Below are 12,461 nucleotides of genomic sequence, written 5' to 3'. Positions count from 1 at the left end.
CACTATCTGAAACAGCCTGTTCAGGCATTTCCTGCAGTTCCCTAGAACCAGCCCTGTCTGCAACAAAAAATAACTGTCATTACCATTTCTGCTCCAGTTCCTGATGCACACTGGAGATCATATCTTGAGCTCTTTTTTCATTTGATTTATAATCAAAGTGCATTATTAATTAAAGTGTCATTCAGATGTAGTTTTGTGTAATGCATTGCATTCTGTTGAGGCTTAAACATTTTTCATAGTCCATTATGGAACCTTTTACTCTATATAATAAACAGCTGTGTATGGTTTTTTTTTTCCACATTGGTATTCTGGTGATAAGTCAAAGGCGTATTTAAGATAGAACAATAGCGGCAAAGCTTTTCTGAAAGATACAAGTAAGGCTTAATTCCACCCTAAAAATTAAAGGAAGAAATAATAGTGGTTAATAAAAAGTGGGCAAAAATGGGTTACACATTTCAGAGGAAGTATGAAAAGCAGCAATCTGTAAAAGAATGGAGAGATTAGAAGATTTAATCATTTATTGAGTACTGGGGGAATGTTTGAACCAAGTTTAAGGACCAATATTGCTTCTGATGTGCTTCAAAAGGTATGAGATAGGTGTCTTCTAATCCCTGTGAATGTGACACAGACAGAGAGGTCAGTATAATCATAGAGAGGTAAAATGGAGGCCTGTCATCTGAGAGAGATCTTTGATCTGTTTGTCCCCTGAAATGGTCAGCCAATATTCTTCAGTATTCTTCGTGTTTCACCAATGCGAATGGCAGAGTTCTTTCTGTAGGAAATGCAAGAAGAGAGATTACTGCACAGGCCTTTTGGGTGATCTTGATTTTGGCCCATGTAGTTTTGTAGTTTTTGTAGTTTTAAGTGCCTGGCACAAATTTCAACTGTAGAAGGTTAAGGGAATTGTGGGCGAGAAGGCTATATGGGTTTTGTGTTGGTGTAACGAGAAAAAAGGTTCCAGTTGAAAGGTCATCATGAAAAATGATGTGAAGGGGCATTGCACCCATTAAGCTCAGACAAACCCACCATGCCAAAAGGTCAGCTCCAAACTACAGGACTCTTGATAGACTTGGGCTGTGCCATCAGTCCATTAGGCTCATCTAAGACATCGAGACCTGTTACATCTGCAAAGAAACATCAAATGAACATACTCGGCCACTAAATGACATACTGTAATACATGCTCACACAAACACACATTCAGCTTTCAAATATTTCAAATGCTTCACTTAGAAATTTAGAAGACCAATAGGCAATAAAACAGTATTGGCTGTGGATACAGCATTACTTGTACTACAATGACTGTTTTACCCCGAATGAGAAGCTAGATCCTATTGACCTTGAAGTACACCTGAAGTAACACCTGAAGTACCTGATTCCATTTTTGTGAAGGAAGCAGCATCTCTTCTTTGTTCCAGAGCAGATAAAAACTAAAAGTACAACTTGGAGCTGACTTTTTCGGTCTTCTTGGGGAAACATTGCTCAATGGCCCTATTTTAAGAAATTGTCAAGGCCTTCTTTTCTTCTACAAGTTTGCACACAAGAAATGTTGTGCTCTTCAGTGTTTTGTGGCCATCATCACTCCAAGTGATTTTCACGCTTTCCTCCTTATGTGACTTCCTAAATTGAATTTTAGTCTACGTTTTGTTTCTTCTCTGACCTTGTTAAGAACTATATGTCCCCACACATTCCCTTGCCTCTTTGTATACATGTTTCTTTCCCTTCTGTAGTGCACCTATCCTGATAAATACACCAAAATATTTTACAGAAGCTTTGAATTATATGCACAACTTGAATTCCTGAAGCTACAAACCCAATAATATTGGAGTACTTGATACTGGAGGGTTTTATCCAGAATATTATTCAAAGGCTTATGAATACACAAGTTATCAGTTTCTAAATGACTGTGTGCCAGAGCTATTAACATTCTTTGAAAGACGCAGTTGAGAGAGGCAGTCTTTTCTTACCATACTGCATACAATCAGATTTTTCCACTCAAAAGATGCAGGTTCTGTTGTACTTGCATTTAGTATCTTTTAAGTTCCCAGCAATCGGGACTGAGATGTCTTACACGTAATGAGGTGTAGGAAAACATTGGAAAGGCAAATTGCAAGGAGTTAAAGCTCGGTGACAAGGAGTGCTTTGTATATATGAAGTCCTGTGTGTGGTATCCCAAGGCTCTTTATGTTGAGTTTATTTCTCATGTTTCTTCTAGTGTTGAAAGGGAGTTTTTCAGCTTTTTCATGTTAAATTTCTGAAAAGGACCAGAAAATGAGATGCATACGGAAGAGAAGATAGAAGTGGGCCGGCAAGGGAACTTGAAACACAAAAAGAGGACAAGGGTGGCACAGAACAACTGAAAACTTGTAACTTTACTTGCTAGCTCTCGAGGCGTCTCCTGGTAATTAGCAGAGGGCAGCCTGGTTGACCGGTGTCTTCTGCCAGAACTACACTGCATTTATCTCAGGCCATTATAGAGGTTACAACTGAAGGCTCAAGGAGTGAAGTAAGAAAATGAAGCAGAAGTCAAAAAGGAGCCCATACCTCTGGAAAGTGTAAATCTGACATATCGACTTGCACTTGTTTAAAATATACAGTATTTATACAAGCTGAAATGGTCAAATTAACAATTTAAGTTGAGTTTTAATGACAATATACAGTATATAATGAAAATGTGGTTTGTTTTTAGGCCTGACATTAAAGAGCAACCTCATTGCTCATTTAACAGATTCACAGAACAATGTAAGCAGAGCTTTTGGCATCTTGACCACTAAAATAAAAGGAATTTGAAACATTTGCTTGTAGTTATCTCAAGGACAGGAACAGACATGCACATTCCCAGAACTGATGGAAATTACTTCACAACTCACATGAATGAGACTGTGTATTTACAAGCTTTCTTGTTGTGTTTTATTGCTCTTTCTTGATGTATTAAGCATGATACTGATATTGCTTTCTTTCCAAAAAGATAGCTATTGTGAGAGGTACAGTTCTGGCCCCTCTGGAATTTGATTAAGGTTGTTGTTGGGCTACACAATATATCACCACACTCCCTTGCCTGGGTCGATCTTCGATACACTGTCTCCTGACGGAAGAATTCTACACTACAGTAGCTATCCGAGCCCATGCCCTAGCCTATGCTTTCAGCTGTTTGCAATGAAAGGTATCTCTCACAGTATCACAGTGACTGAATTAAGAATTAATTAGAGTTATTGCACCAATAACACTAACATCATTCAAACTTGAATTCCTTTTTGCTTTCCTCAATGTCTTTATGTTATTGAGTGAGCTAGCTTTCAGTAGGAGCTTGAAGGACTGACCACCTAAATGGCAAACCACAATGGTCCCTTTTAGTTGGTCAAATATGCTTCCAAAGAATTAGAAGTCATTTTCAACAAAAACCTTGAGAAACATAATAATTATTGAGCGATGTTCTTACTGTACATTCAAAGCATGGCTCTGGTTCACTCAGAAATGGTCTTCTCTATACTCCCCAAGAAAACAGCATTTCCCAGCAAGCTGCACAGAACACGCCATTTTCTTATGATGGTTTCATAACATTGTTCTAGATCAGCTTAACATACTGTAGTTGTCTCTTCTGACATACAACTGTTCAAGGTGTCAAGGTGCATGACATCTAGGTCCCAATAAAAATTGGTCCAGTGCATTATTTATAAGTCAAATTTTAGCACAACTGTTTTCAGAGTATGGCCAAAAGATTACCCAATTTCCCTATCTTTTACCCACATTTATAAAGAGAGTTTCAGCATTTATGTTCTATCTACACAGCTTTCTTCAACTGTAACTAATGCTTTTTATGTGTTCTGATGATCTTAATTAAGAGAAAACAATTGAACACCTCCTGGGCCCTGGATATGTTCTGTAAATCATGAAAGTTTTAAATCATGCAGTTGCAATTAGAAACCGCTATGTTATGCAGACTTCTGATCTCTTGTTCAGCTAGTGGGGAACATAACAAAAGAAAAAGGCTAAAAACAAATACACTGGAGGCTACGGAGGGCAAGTGGGGAAATTTAGTGTGTGTGAAATAGGTTTAGAAATCAGCAGTCGGCATCATCCATCAACTCTGTGTTCCAGTATCAAGTTTGGAGAAACAATCAGCATTTCGCTAGAGAGAGGAAGCAAAGAGCAGTTAACCCAGTTTCTGAATTCTCAGATATTGGTGATTTGAATTAATAAACCAGAAGTGTTGTGTGATCTACATCAAGTACTGAAAACTGTTCATGCCTGTTGTGTATGAATGGAAGTATTGGTAATAACTGTCTCTATGGCAGGTTTTGTTTTTGTTAGGAAGGAAAAAGCATGAAAATCACAAAATACTGACTTATTTTAATTAGTTAAATTATTATAATTTAATTAAAAAAACTTTAAATGACTTTTAAAGCAGTAAGTATTCCATCTAAACATCCCTGTTAGGGGGGGGGCGAAAGGCTGAAGGATTTGAGGAATTATTCAAATTGCACTCGGTCAATATTGTGTAACGTGTGTCCTTCAAAACGTCTCACAGTGTGGGTAATACAGTACATATATATGAGAGAAAAGACTTTGAAAAGACATAGATGATGTACTTTTTATTAACAGTCCCTAAGGGGGTGCTTTAAACTCAGTACATCTTGCAGCTTCTTCTCACATTCAGAACCTCGTATCTCATATTCCAGATTGGGATTTGTTCCTTGTAGTGTTATCTGTTTGGCTGCACAGGCTTAATTAAATGAAGGATCTTAGGCAGAATTTTACCCATAATATTAATAGTAATTCAGTCTACAAAGCAGTTGAGCTTGTTAAATGGAATTTGTTTTTCACATTGGCTTAAAAAACAAACTAACAATGCACGTATCACAAACTTATTTAATTGGATGTGGAGGATTAAAGTGAACATTGTGTCCACTTCTTATATAAGTTAGGAAAGCAGATACACAATTTTCTTCATATTTACATGTGGGAATTATCAGGCCCACAGAACACCCATTATTTGTCCTGCCTTTAATGTGTAGCGTATGATTATTTATAAGTTACAAAAGTTGTAAAACAAAATATTTTTCTAATACATTAAAATGGATTCATGTTCAAATAGGCAAGTAATATCTACCTGTTTTTATGTAGAGGCCTAGCTCACAGGCCCAAGTCAGCACAGCAACTGGCAGTATTAGCATGTGGACTGGCACACCTCCCGGTGCCGTGAGAACTTGATCGGAAAGGCTGTCTATGCTACCTGCCCCAGCTAAAAGGGTAATTACCTCATCAGCGCTGGGTACTTAAGCCCTGTCCTGTCCATTGGCTGGCACTCTGTCTTTGGGTTTTCACTCTGAGAGTCTGGAAGTGCTTCTCGCACAAACCAGCCTGTCTAAATGTGTACTCCAGCAACCCGTCTGCAACTGTGTAAGCTTTGGAACACAACTCTGTGCCAGGACCTGACCACCAGCCGGAATCCCCTCCTTTATTCTGCCTGCTGCATGGTAGCTGACAGTTTGTACAGCACACCCCCTGCTCTCCCAGTTCATCCTCCGCCCTGCCTGTCTGCTTGGTTTCACCCAGACCTGTCTCATAGCCACGGAATTCCCCAGGTTAGCGCTGTGCTGCAAAGGCATATCAAGTCAGTGAAACATAACACGGTTGTTTTGGTATTGGTGATGTGATGTCGGGTAGCATTAATATGATTGAAGGGGCTGGCTTGTTTTTGTCAACAGCAACCTCATTGCAAAGCACTATCTTTACCGCATTCAGAGACCTGTGTGTGGTTTACCCACTGTTACAGCTACACCAACAGCAGTGTAAATCCTTACACTTTTAGTCCAGTCATTCATTTGCAGGATAAGTTTGAGAGACATGAGTCAGTGTGAACCACTACCTAATCTAGGATTATAGATCTAGTCAACAATCCATCAATTGAAACAAAGCAGGCACCTCTGTTTGGTCATTTTGTAGCAACTCTTTCAGTCAGGCCTGTACCCTTTGCATAATTGTGATTAAGCTAATCACAGGTATTGATAACTTGCTATGGGGACTTTAATCCATCATAAGACCTGAAAAGCACGTGACTTTTAAACTTTCTACGGCGGACAGAAACCCATTTGCAAATGCTAAAAGTGTGTCATAACAATGTTCAGAATGAGCAGCATTTTTCTCATCTTATGTTTGTTTTCAATCGTAGGTGAAAGGTATATGCACCAAGCTGCCCTGCTGCAGAAATAAGATGAAACCTAAACAACAAACTAATTGCTGATGTTCTGCACAGCTCTCAAGTGCTAAGATGACAAATGCCCTAGACTTCATTTTCATTCCTAGCTGTGTGCACATAGGTCTAGAAAAGTGACCTCAACAGTTTGTGCCTGTGAAGCGAGTCAAATTAATTTTTATTTTTTGTTTGCCTGTATAATAATTCATATTGTTTTAACAGCACTGCCCCAGTCTGTTTTCAGTCTTTCATCTCTTCCTATACTATGTCTTTACTACTTCTCTTCTCTACATCCTCTGCCAGCTTCCAGATTCTCCTCTCCCTTTCTTTTCTGAATTTTATGTTTTTTACTGTGTTTGAATGATTTATTTTTTTTATTACTGTGGATTGTATTACTAAGGGTATTTTTTAGGAAAATGCATAAGAAAAAATAACTTGAGCAGGAAGGGGTATTTGTTGGCAGCCATTTAAGGTTTTTTGAAAAGGTGAGCTAGTATATTACTAGAGATCATGTGTGAAAAGCAATGAAATGGATGAATCTTGCCCATAACTGAGAAACAGACTTAGGGGAAAAAACATGCTTACGGCATTTGGATAAATCAATGTTAGTCACAATTACCTAGAATTTAGCCGGGAAAATCTCTCAGTTGAGACCTTGTTTGCAAAATATAGTGTTGGTTTTCTTACATGCATTGGACAAATCAAGGCATTTTGGAATAGAAAAAGGTGAATAATGTCCCAATGATGTGTTATCTCAGATTCTCTTCTGATAGTCTGCAGTGAGCCATTACAGCTGTACATGCATGGTGCTGTGTGCAAAATTGGCATCTCATTGGCAATAGAAGTTTTTTTTTTATTTGTTTAGCAGTGCTGTGGTATACGTCTGGTCCTGTTGTGTTTCTTCAAAACAGGAAGTGGTTTTCTTGATAAAGTACACCATCTTTTACTGCAAGTCCAGCACACAGGTACAGATAAAGATTGAACGAGAGCTTTCTGAGCTCAACAAGAAGCTGTTAGGATCTTTTCAGATCCTTTTAAAACCAGTTGTTCTCTGGGTATTAACATTCACAAAACAGATTACTGTATATCATTTTGTAAAACATTTTTCTTTAGCCACATCCTGATGCATGAATGTATGTCTTTATGCCATATTAAAAAAAAATCCACATCCTCTAAATGTGGGCAATGTGTTGAGCTTCACAGATGAACGTTGACTTAGGCAGTGCAAAAAGCGTAGTGCCATGCAAGGCAAAGTATTTCATTTTGTTGTGAGATTTAGAATTTCTTAGAAGTCTTTCAGACTGCTTAGTGTGAAGTGGAAATTCTTTTGGTACAGATACTAATGTGTTTTGATTTCCATATTAAAGAACATCAGTCTGAGTCAAATAAATATGCTTAATGACCCTCAGAAAGCTACCTGGGTATTTATAGATAAGACTGTCAACAAGGGGTGTCACTGTTTGCTTTGACCAACTCCACTGTGTTGACTTTGTCAATGTCTTTGAGGAATTTTAATACTTGGAACAGGTTCGCTCACAGTCCTCTCTGTTCAAGTCTGGAAAAAGGTTCAGTTACTCTCCCCTAAATGCTGTCAGCAAAAAATTATCTCCCTCTGACAGGGGTCACCACAAATGAAAATAACTTGCTCACCCAATACATCACAGTCACTAAAGCAGGTAGGTGCTCCTGATTCTGCCTTCACACACAAACACCCCAGACAATAGAAATATTTTATAGAAGGGAGTCCTGAGTGGCCTCTATAGCCTAGCAACTCTGCTGGGACCCAGTCTAATTCAGTCCAAGCCTAATACAAGATAGGCAACTACTGGCTAATGTTCTAGACAGCAAACAGTACAGCCAACACACAACTGTTTCAGAGTAGAAGTCAAAACTCAGGTGAAGCATGGAAACACATGATCAATAAGTGTTTCTCGAAAAAGGAATAACAAAGGTCAGTAAATGAATAAGCACAATATTTATTAAACTTGATAACAAAACTAAAAAATGCCCAAAAAACCCAATTAAATTACTAGAATAATAATCAGGGGGAAAATATTCGATAGTCATCAGGGTTATTTTCTAACATCACACTTTATTCCAGGCTTCAGAGGGTATTTTAGTGACATTTTAAACTGTAAATAATACCAATGGAACAGTTACTTCAGAAGATTCAAAACGTGCTCTTGAATGTTTTTGCATACCCTGAACTTTGTTTCTATTTCATTAATAAGCATCAAAATACTACAAATAGCTAGCAAGCCAGATTTCTGTGCTCCAGTTCCTTTAGTTAAATAGAAAGATCAAAACTACTTCCAGCTCCTGTGGGTGCAAGGTTGCATGAAACTAAAGCTAGTCGCTCAATCTGGCATGTTCTGCAAACCCTTTTGGGCTGTAATCCTAGTTTCATATTTTCAGATTTATGCTTTGTCTAAAAAGATGGTAGTGATATTTTAAGTGCCTCGAGAAAAAATCTGTAAGACCTTTGACGAGTTAGTCTATCACTAACTCCAAAGAGACTCAAACTTCCCGTTTCACGTCTTAGCCATGCACAGTCAGACCACACTGACTTTGCTAATCTCTCACTGTGTGAGAAGAGTGACACGACAAAGTGCTTCCATATCACCCAGGGGTCTGTAGCAACACAGGAGGTGCTTCTAAATCACTGCTTTGGCAGGCACTAGCATTTTTAATAACTGCCAATAAGAAAATACTCACAAGGGAGGCGTAGGAGCTACAAAATCAACAATGAATCATTCCAAAATCTTCAGAAAAGGACTTGACACATTTTCCCAAGCTCTGTTCATTTTTCTGTATGTGCGCTCATTATTAACTAAACAATTTCAGAACAGTATTTCACCTTCTCTCATAATTGGTATGGAAGGAAATTAAATTGATTGCGCTTTGAAAAGTATAGGAAAGCATTTGAGATTAGGTTTCTCTCAGACAGATTGTAAAACCACTTTGAAAATGTTCTTCTGATTCACAACAATTAAAGCTCAGATCTGGCCCCAAGCGGTTTTTTTTTTGTATTATGTGTAAAAATGATGTTTCTCGTATTTGATCTGATTACTGTGGTGCTTCAGGTGTGGATTTACATGAAGCTGCCTGCACAGAGTGGAATAAGGTACTTTAGAAATGAAGTCAGTGCTGTTGCTCCTCCAAGGAAAGTGAGGCCGAAGAAAGAGAAATGTACATGTTTCATTTAAAAAATGACATTTTATGGTGTTGCAGCAGGTAGATCTAAAAACCACAACCTAAATTTACGTCTCATTTACTGTATCTCAAGGTACCTGGATATTTTGTCAAATAAATTAAAGTCAGTGTGTGCTACTGTAAATGAATATTCAGGTAGTTTCCAATAATACACAGAGAATCTAAATGCACTGGAAAATTTCAACGTCTGTCTAGCTATCAGAAAATGTAATCTTTACAAAGTTTTGCTGAGTTTTTCTACAGCATGAAATGTTTTTTTTTCCACAACATTTGTAATATGAATAACATAACCTCTTCACGATTACTGTTATGAAACATGGTAGTCAACCTTTTTCTTCATTTTGAGTTTTGCAAACAAGTGTGTCATTAATTCACAGGATTTAAAATAATTGTGCAAATCTACGTGTTCACTGCCTTTATCTTCCAGGCAGTAAAAGGCCTGAGGCGGAACGTGTTTTATAAAATACGCAATTAGCTCCCTTAGCACATTCGCACAAAAACTCATAGTTATTTAAAAACATTCAGAGGTTTATTACAGAGATTATTTAAATCTTTGCTGTTGGCCATTCTTGCTAAATACAAAACATACTGTAGTTTGTATATAGCAATTTGTCAATCAGTGTTGAAAGTGTTTTTATTTTTCACATTCCAAGTAGAACTGACACACTATCCATATGAGCCTGTAATTTAATTGATCTACCATATACTGTATCTGTAGAAAAGTCTACTTGGGTCTAAGAACAAAAATAATTCAACATGGGTTATAAAAAATACCTTCAGGTGTCTCCAGTTCCAGTTTTTGAAAGGGAATCGATAACTTAAAACAAAGACAGAGAGGTAAGACTTTTAATGATCACAATTTTCTGAACAGGTCATTAAAATAAATTAATGCTTTACATTAAAGATTAAATCTTTAATTAGGTATTCAAGATTGTGCGATGGTGAGAACGGTTTGAAATAGAAATAAAAAGTCTAAGCAAAAGAAACACATACACCTCCAGTGATTTTAGAATTACTTAAAGTTTTGGAAAAAACAGAGAGACTCTTGCTTGCATGATGAAGTTAAAAAAATCTATTACCTTCCCTTGGCATGCTCATTCAATTCAAGTAGCCTGAGATGTGCGTCATACTGCTGTTTTTATCCACCAACAACAGCATGCATTTCATAGAGGCTGTCTGAACTGACAAGATAGCCAGGAGTGCTATGACCTAGAGTCCCAAGAACTAACATTCATGCCACTTATAACAATTTAGTACTTTACCCTCTTCAGGAATTACAGTGCACAGGGGTACACAGGAGACACTGTGCCATCCCCACTATTCTCTAATGTTTTGGAATGAATGGTCCACCATGCACATAGTACTTATTGTGATTTTTTTTTCCAGTTAGTTACTGTGGCATCTCTACAATTATAAAAACATGACTAATGTAGTTTTCCTCACTTGCCTTTTGATTAGTTCTTAAATTCTCACAGCATAAAGCCAGCTCCACCATTTGCATCTCCCTTTCTGACTTGCATTAATTAAGGCCAGGATAAATGAAAACATTGACCCACAAGCCCAGTACTTCATGCCCTCCAGCAGACAAATGCCTGCCCTTGATGTGGGTTTACGAGTTGCTATAGGAATGCTGATCAGTTTCATCCAGGCTTTAATAAGAAAAGTATGGAAAGCCCATACAGGAAAGTAAAGTCATTGTTTACATCAAGCTATCATTTGCAGTTCTCAGAGTTTAAAAAAAAACATGAGTGGTTTACCCAGCTGCAGGACCAGTAAACACAGAGGGTCAAGGGGATATCCTGGTTTACTCTAGTTAATATTTCCTTGGTAGATAATGTGCGTCATCATCAGTCCAAAAATGCAGGGAGAGAGAGGGAGAGAGAGAGACTTGGAGGAAGGATGGAGGAGAAGGATGTACGGAGGGGGAACAGAGAGAGAAGAGGAATAGTGAAGAAGCATGTCAGGAGAGTGGACCTTATTCTGATCAGTCTTGAAGACCAGATTCTACCTAGGTAACTATATTAGGATACTCTGATGCCTTATTGGTGGAACCCTCAGGCTAAAGACATTCTCTCCTAGCTGGAGATGTTTGGTTCTGGGTTTTCTGGATCTTAAGATCAGAGGCCTCCCAGACGCCTTATTTTATAAATTGCGTTATGTTTTATGTTGTATGTGTGTATCAGTATGCGTCAGCACGTTGTGTTATTGTAAATAAATATTTATCCTAGTTGCCTCTGACTTATTACTCTTTTAGCTTTTGCTAAAGCTGTGCCAGAACTCGCATGACTATGGCTATGTTTTTGACATAGCTTTAACAATTAGGAAGGTTTTAATAATTTATTCTAATTGTTTTTCATTGTGCCTGGTGTTTTCTTAACCGCTATTTGTTTGGGTATTTATTGTAAAAGCTAAATTACTGTTTCCAATCCATGAAATATAGTCTCCCTCAACTTTCACGGTTAATATAATAGGTGCCTAGTAGCAGAGGAATTACAAAGTAATTGTATAGGGAATGATAATTCATCACTGTAAAGTGTAATACAGGTAAGTGAATGTACAGGGATGATAGGGTATAGTACAAAACTAAGTGAGTCGTCAGGTTCCAACAGCATGTTTTTTTTAAGCAATGTGGACTGAAATATGTGGAGTGCCACAAGGTCAAGAATCACTTGCTGCAGACTTACAGTTGCTGACATAAACTTGCATACTCTTTCAAAATGCCACAGTAATTAAATTTAATAGCTGTGGCAAATTAACTCTAGATTCACACAAATTAATATGAGGGCACTAATAAAATAAGTCCTTTAAAAAGTTTGTTTCTCCATGACCAGAAATTATACTTCATAGAGTTATGGGAAGACTGTGCTGTATGAGGAGGTTTTCTTTGGATAATAAACAGTTCAGACTTAAAATTATACAGTCTTACTCCACATCTGCAAAATGTGAGATTGTTCCTTTCCCTTGAACATCTTAGATCTAACTTGAAAACCACTAAAATACTAAATGAACCATCGAATTTTCTAAATGTATCGTTTCAGCATATATTTAATGAC

At 37.6% G+C, this 12,461-nt stretch overlaps 1 protein-coding gene across 2 annotated transcripts in view; it reads left to right on the top strand.

Annotated features, from left to right (window-relative positions):
* The window catches only part of rnf152 (ring finger protein 152), a 72,909-nt gene that overhangs the window by 11,914 nt on the left and 48,534 nt on the right, over window positions 1–12,461 (top strand). Inside the window, exon 1 of one of the 2 annotated variants that reach the window (XM_088643995.1) lies at window positions 11,396–11,420. The exons of the other annotated variant lie outside the window; for it this stretch is intronic. The gene's annotated coding sequence lies outside the window, so the exon portion shown is untranslated. Of the gene's footprint in view, window positions 1–11,395; window positions 11,421–12,461 lie in introns of those variants that run through there. 2 annotated transcript variants of the gene reach the window in all.

This window comes from Lepisosteus platostomus, chromosome 8, assembly GCF_059453375.1.
Source record: "Lepisosteus platostomus isolate fLepPlt1 chromosome 8, fLepPlt1.hap1, whole genome shotgun sequence".
In the NCBI taxonomy this organism is placed as follows: domain Eukaryota; kingdom Metazoa; phylum Chordata; class Actinopteri; order Semionotiformes; family Lepisosteidae; genus Lepisosteus; species Lepisosteus platostomus.
Note: the sequence above shows the minus strand (reverse complement) of the source record. Positions and strands in the feature narration are given on the sequence as shown.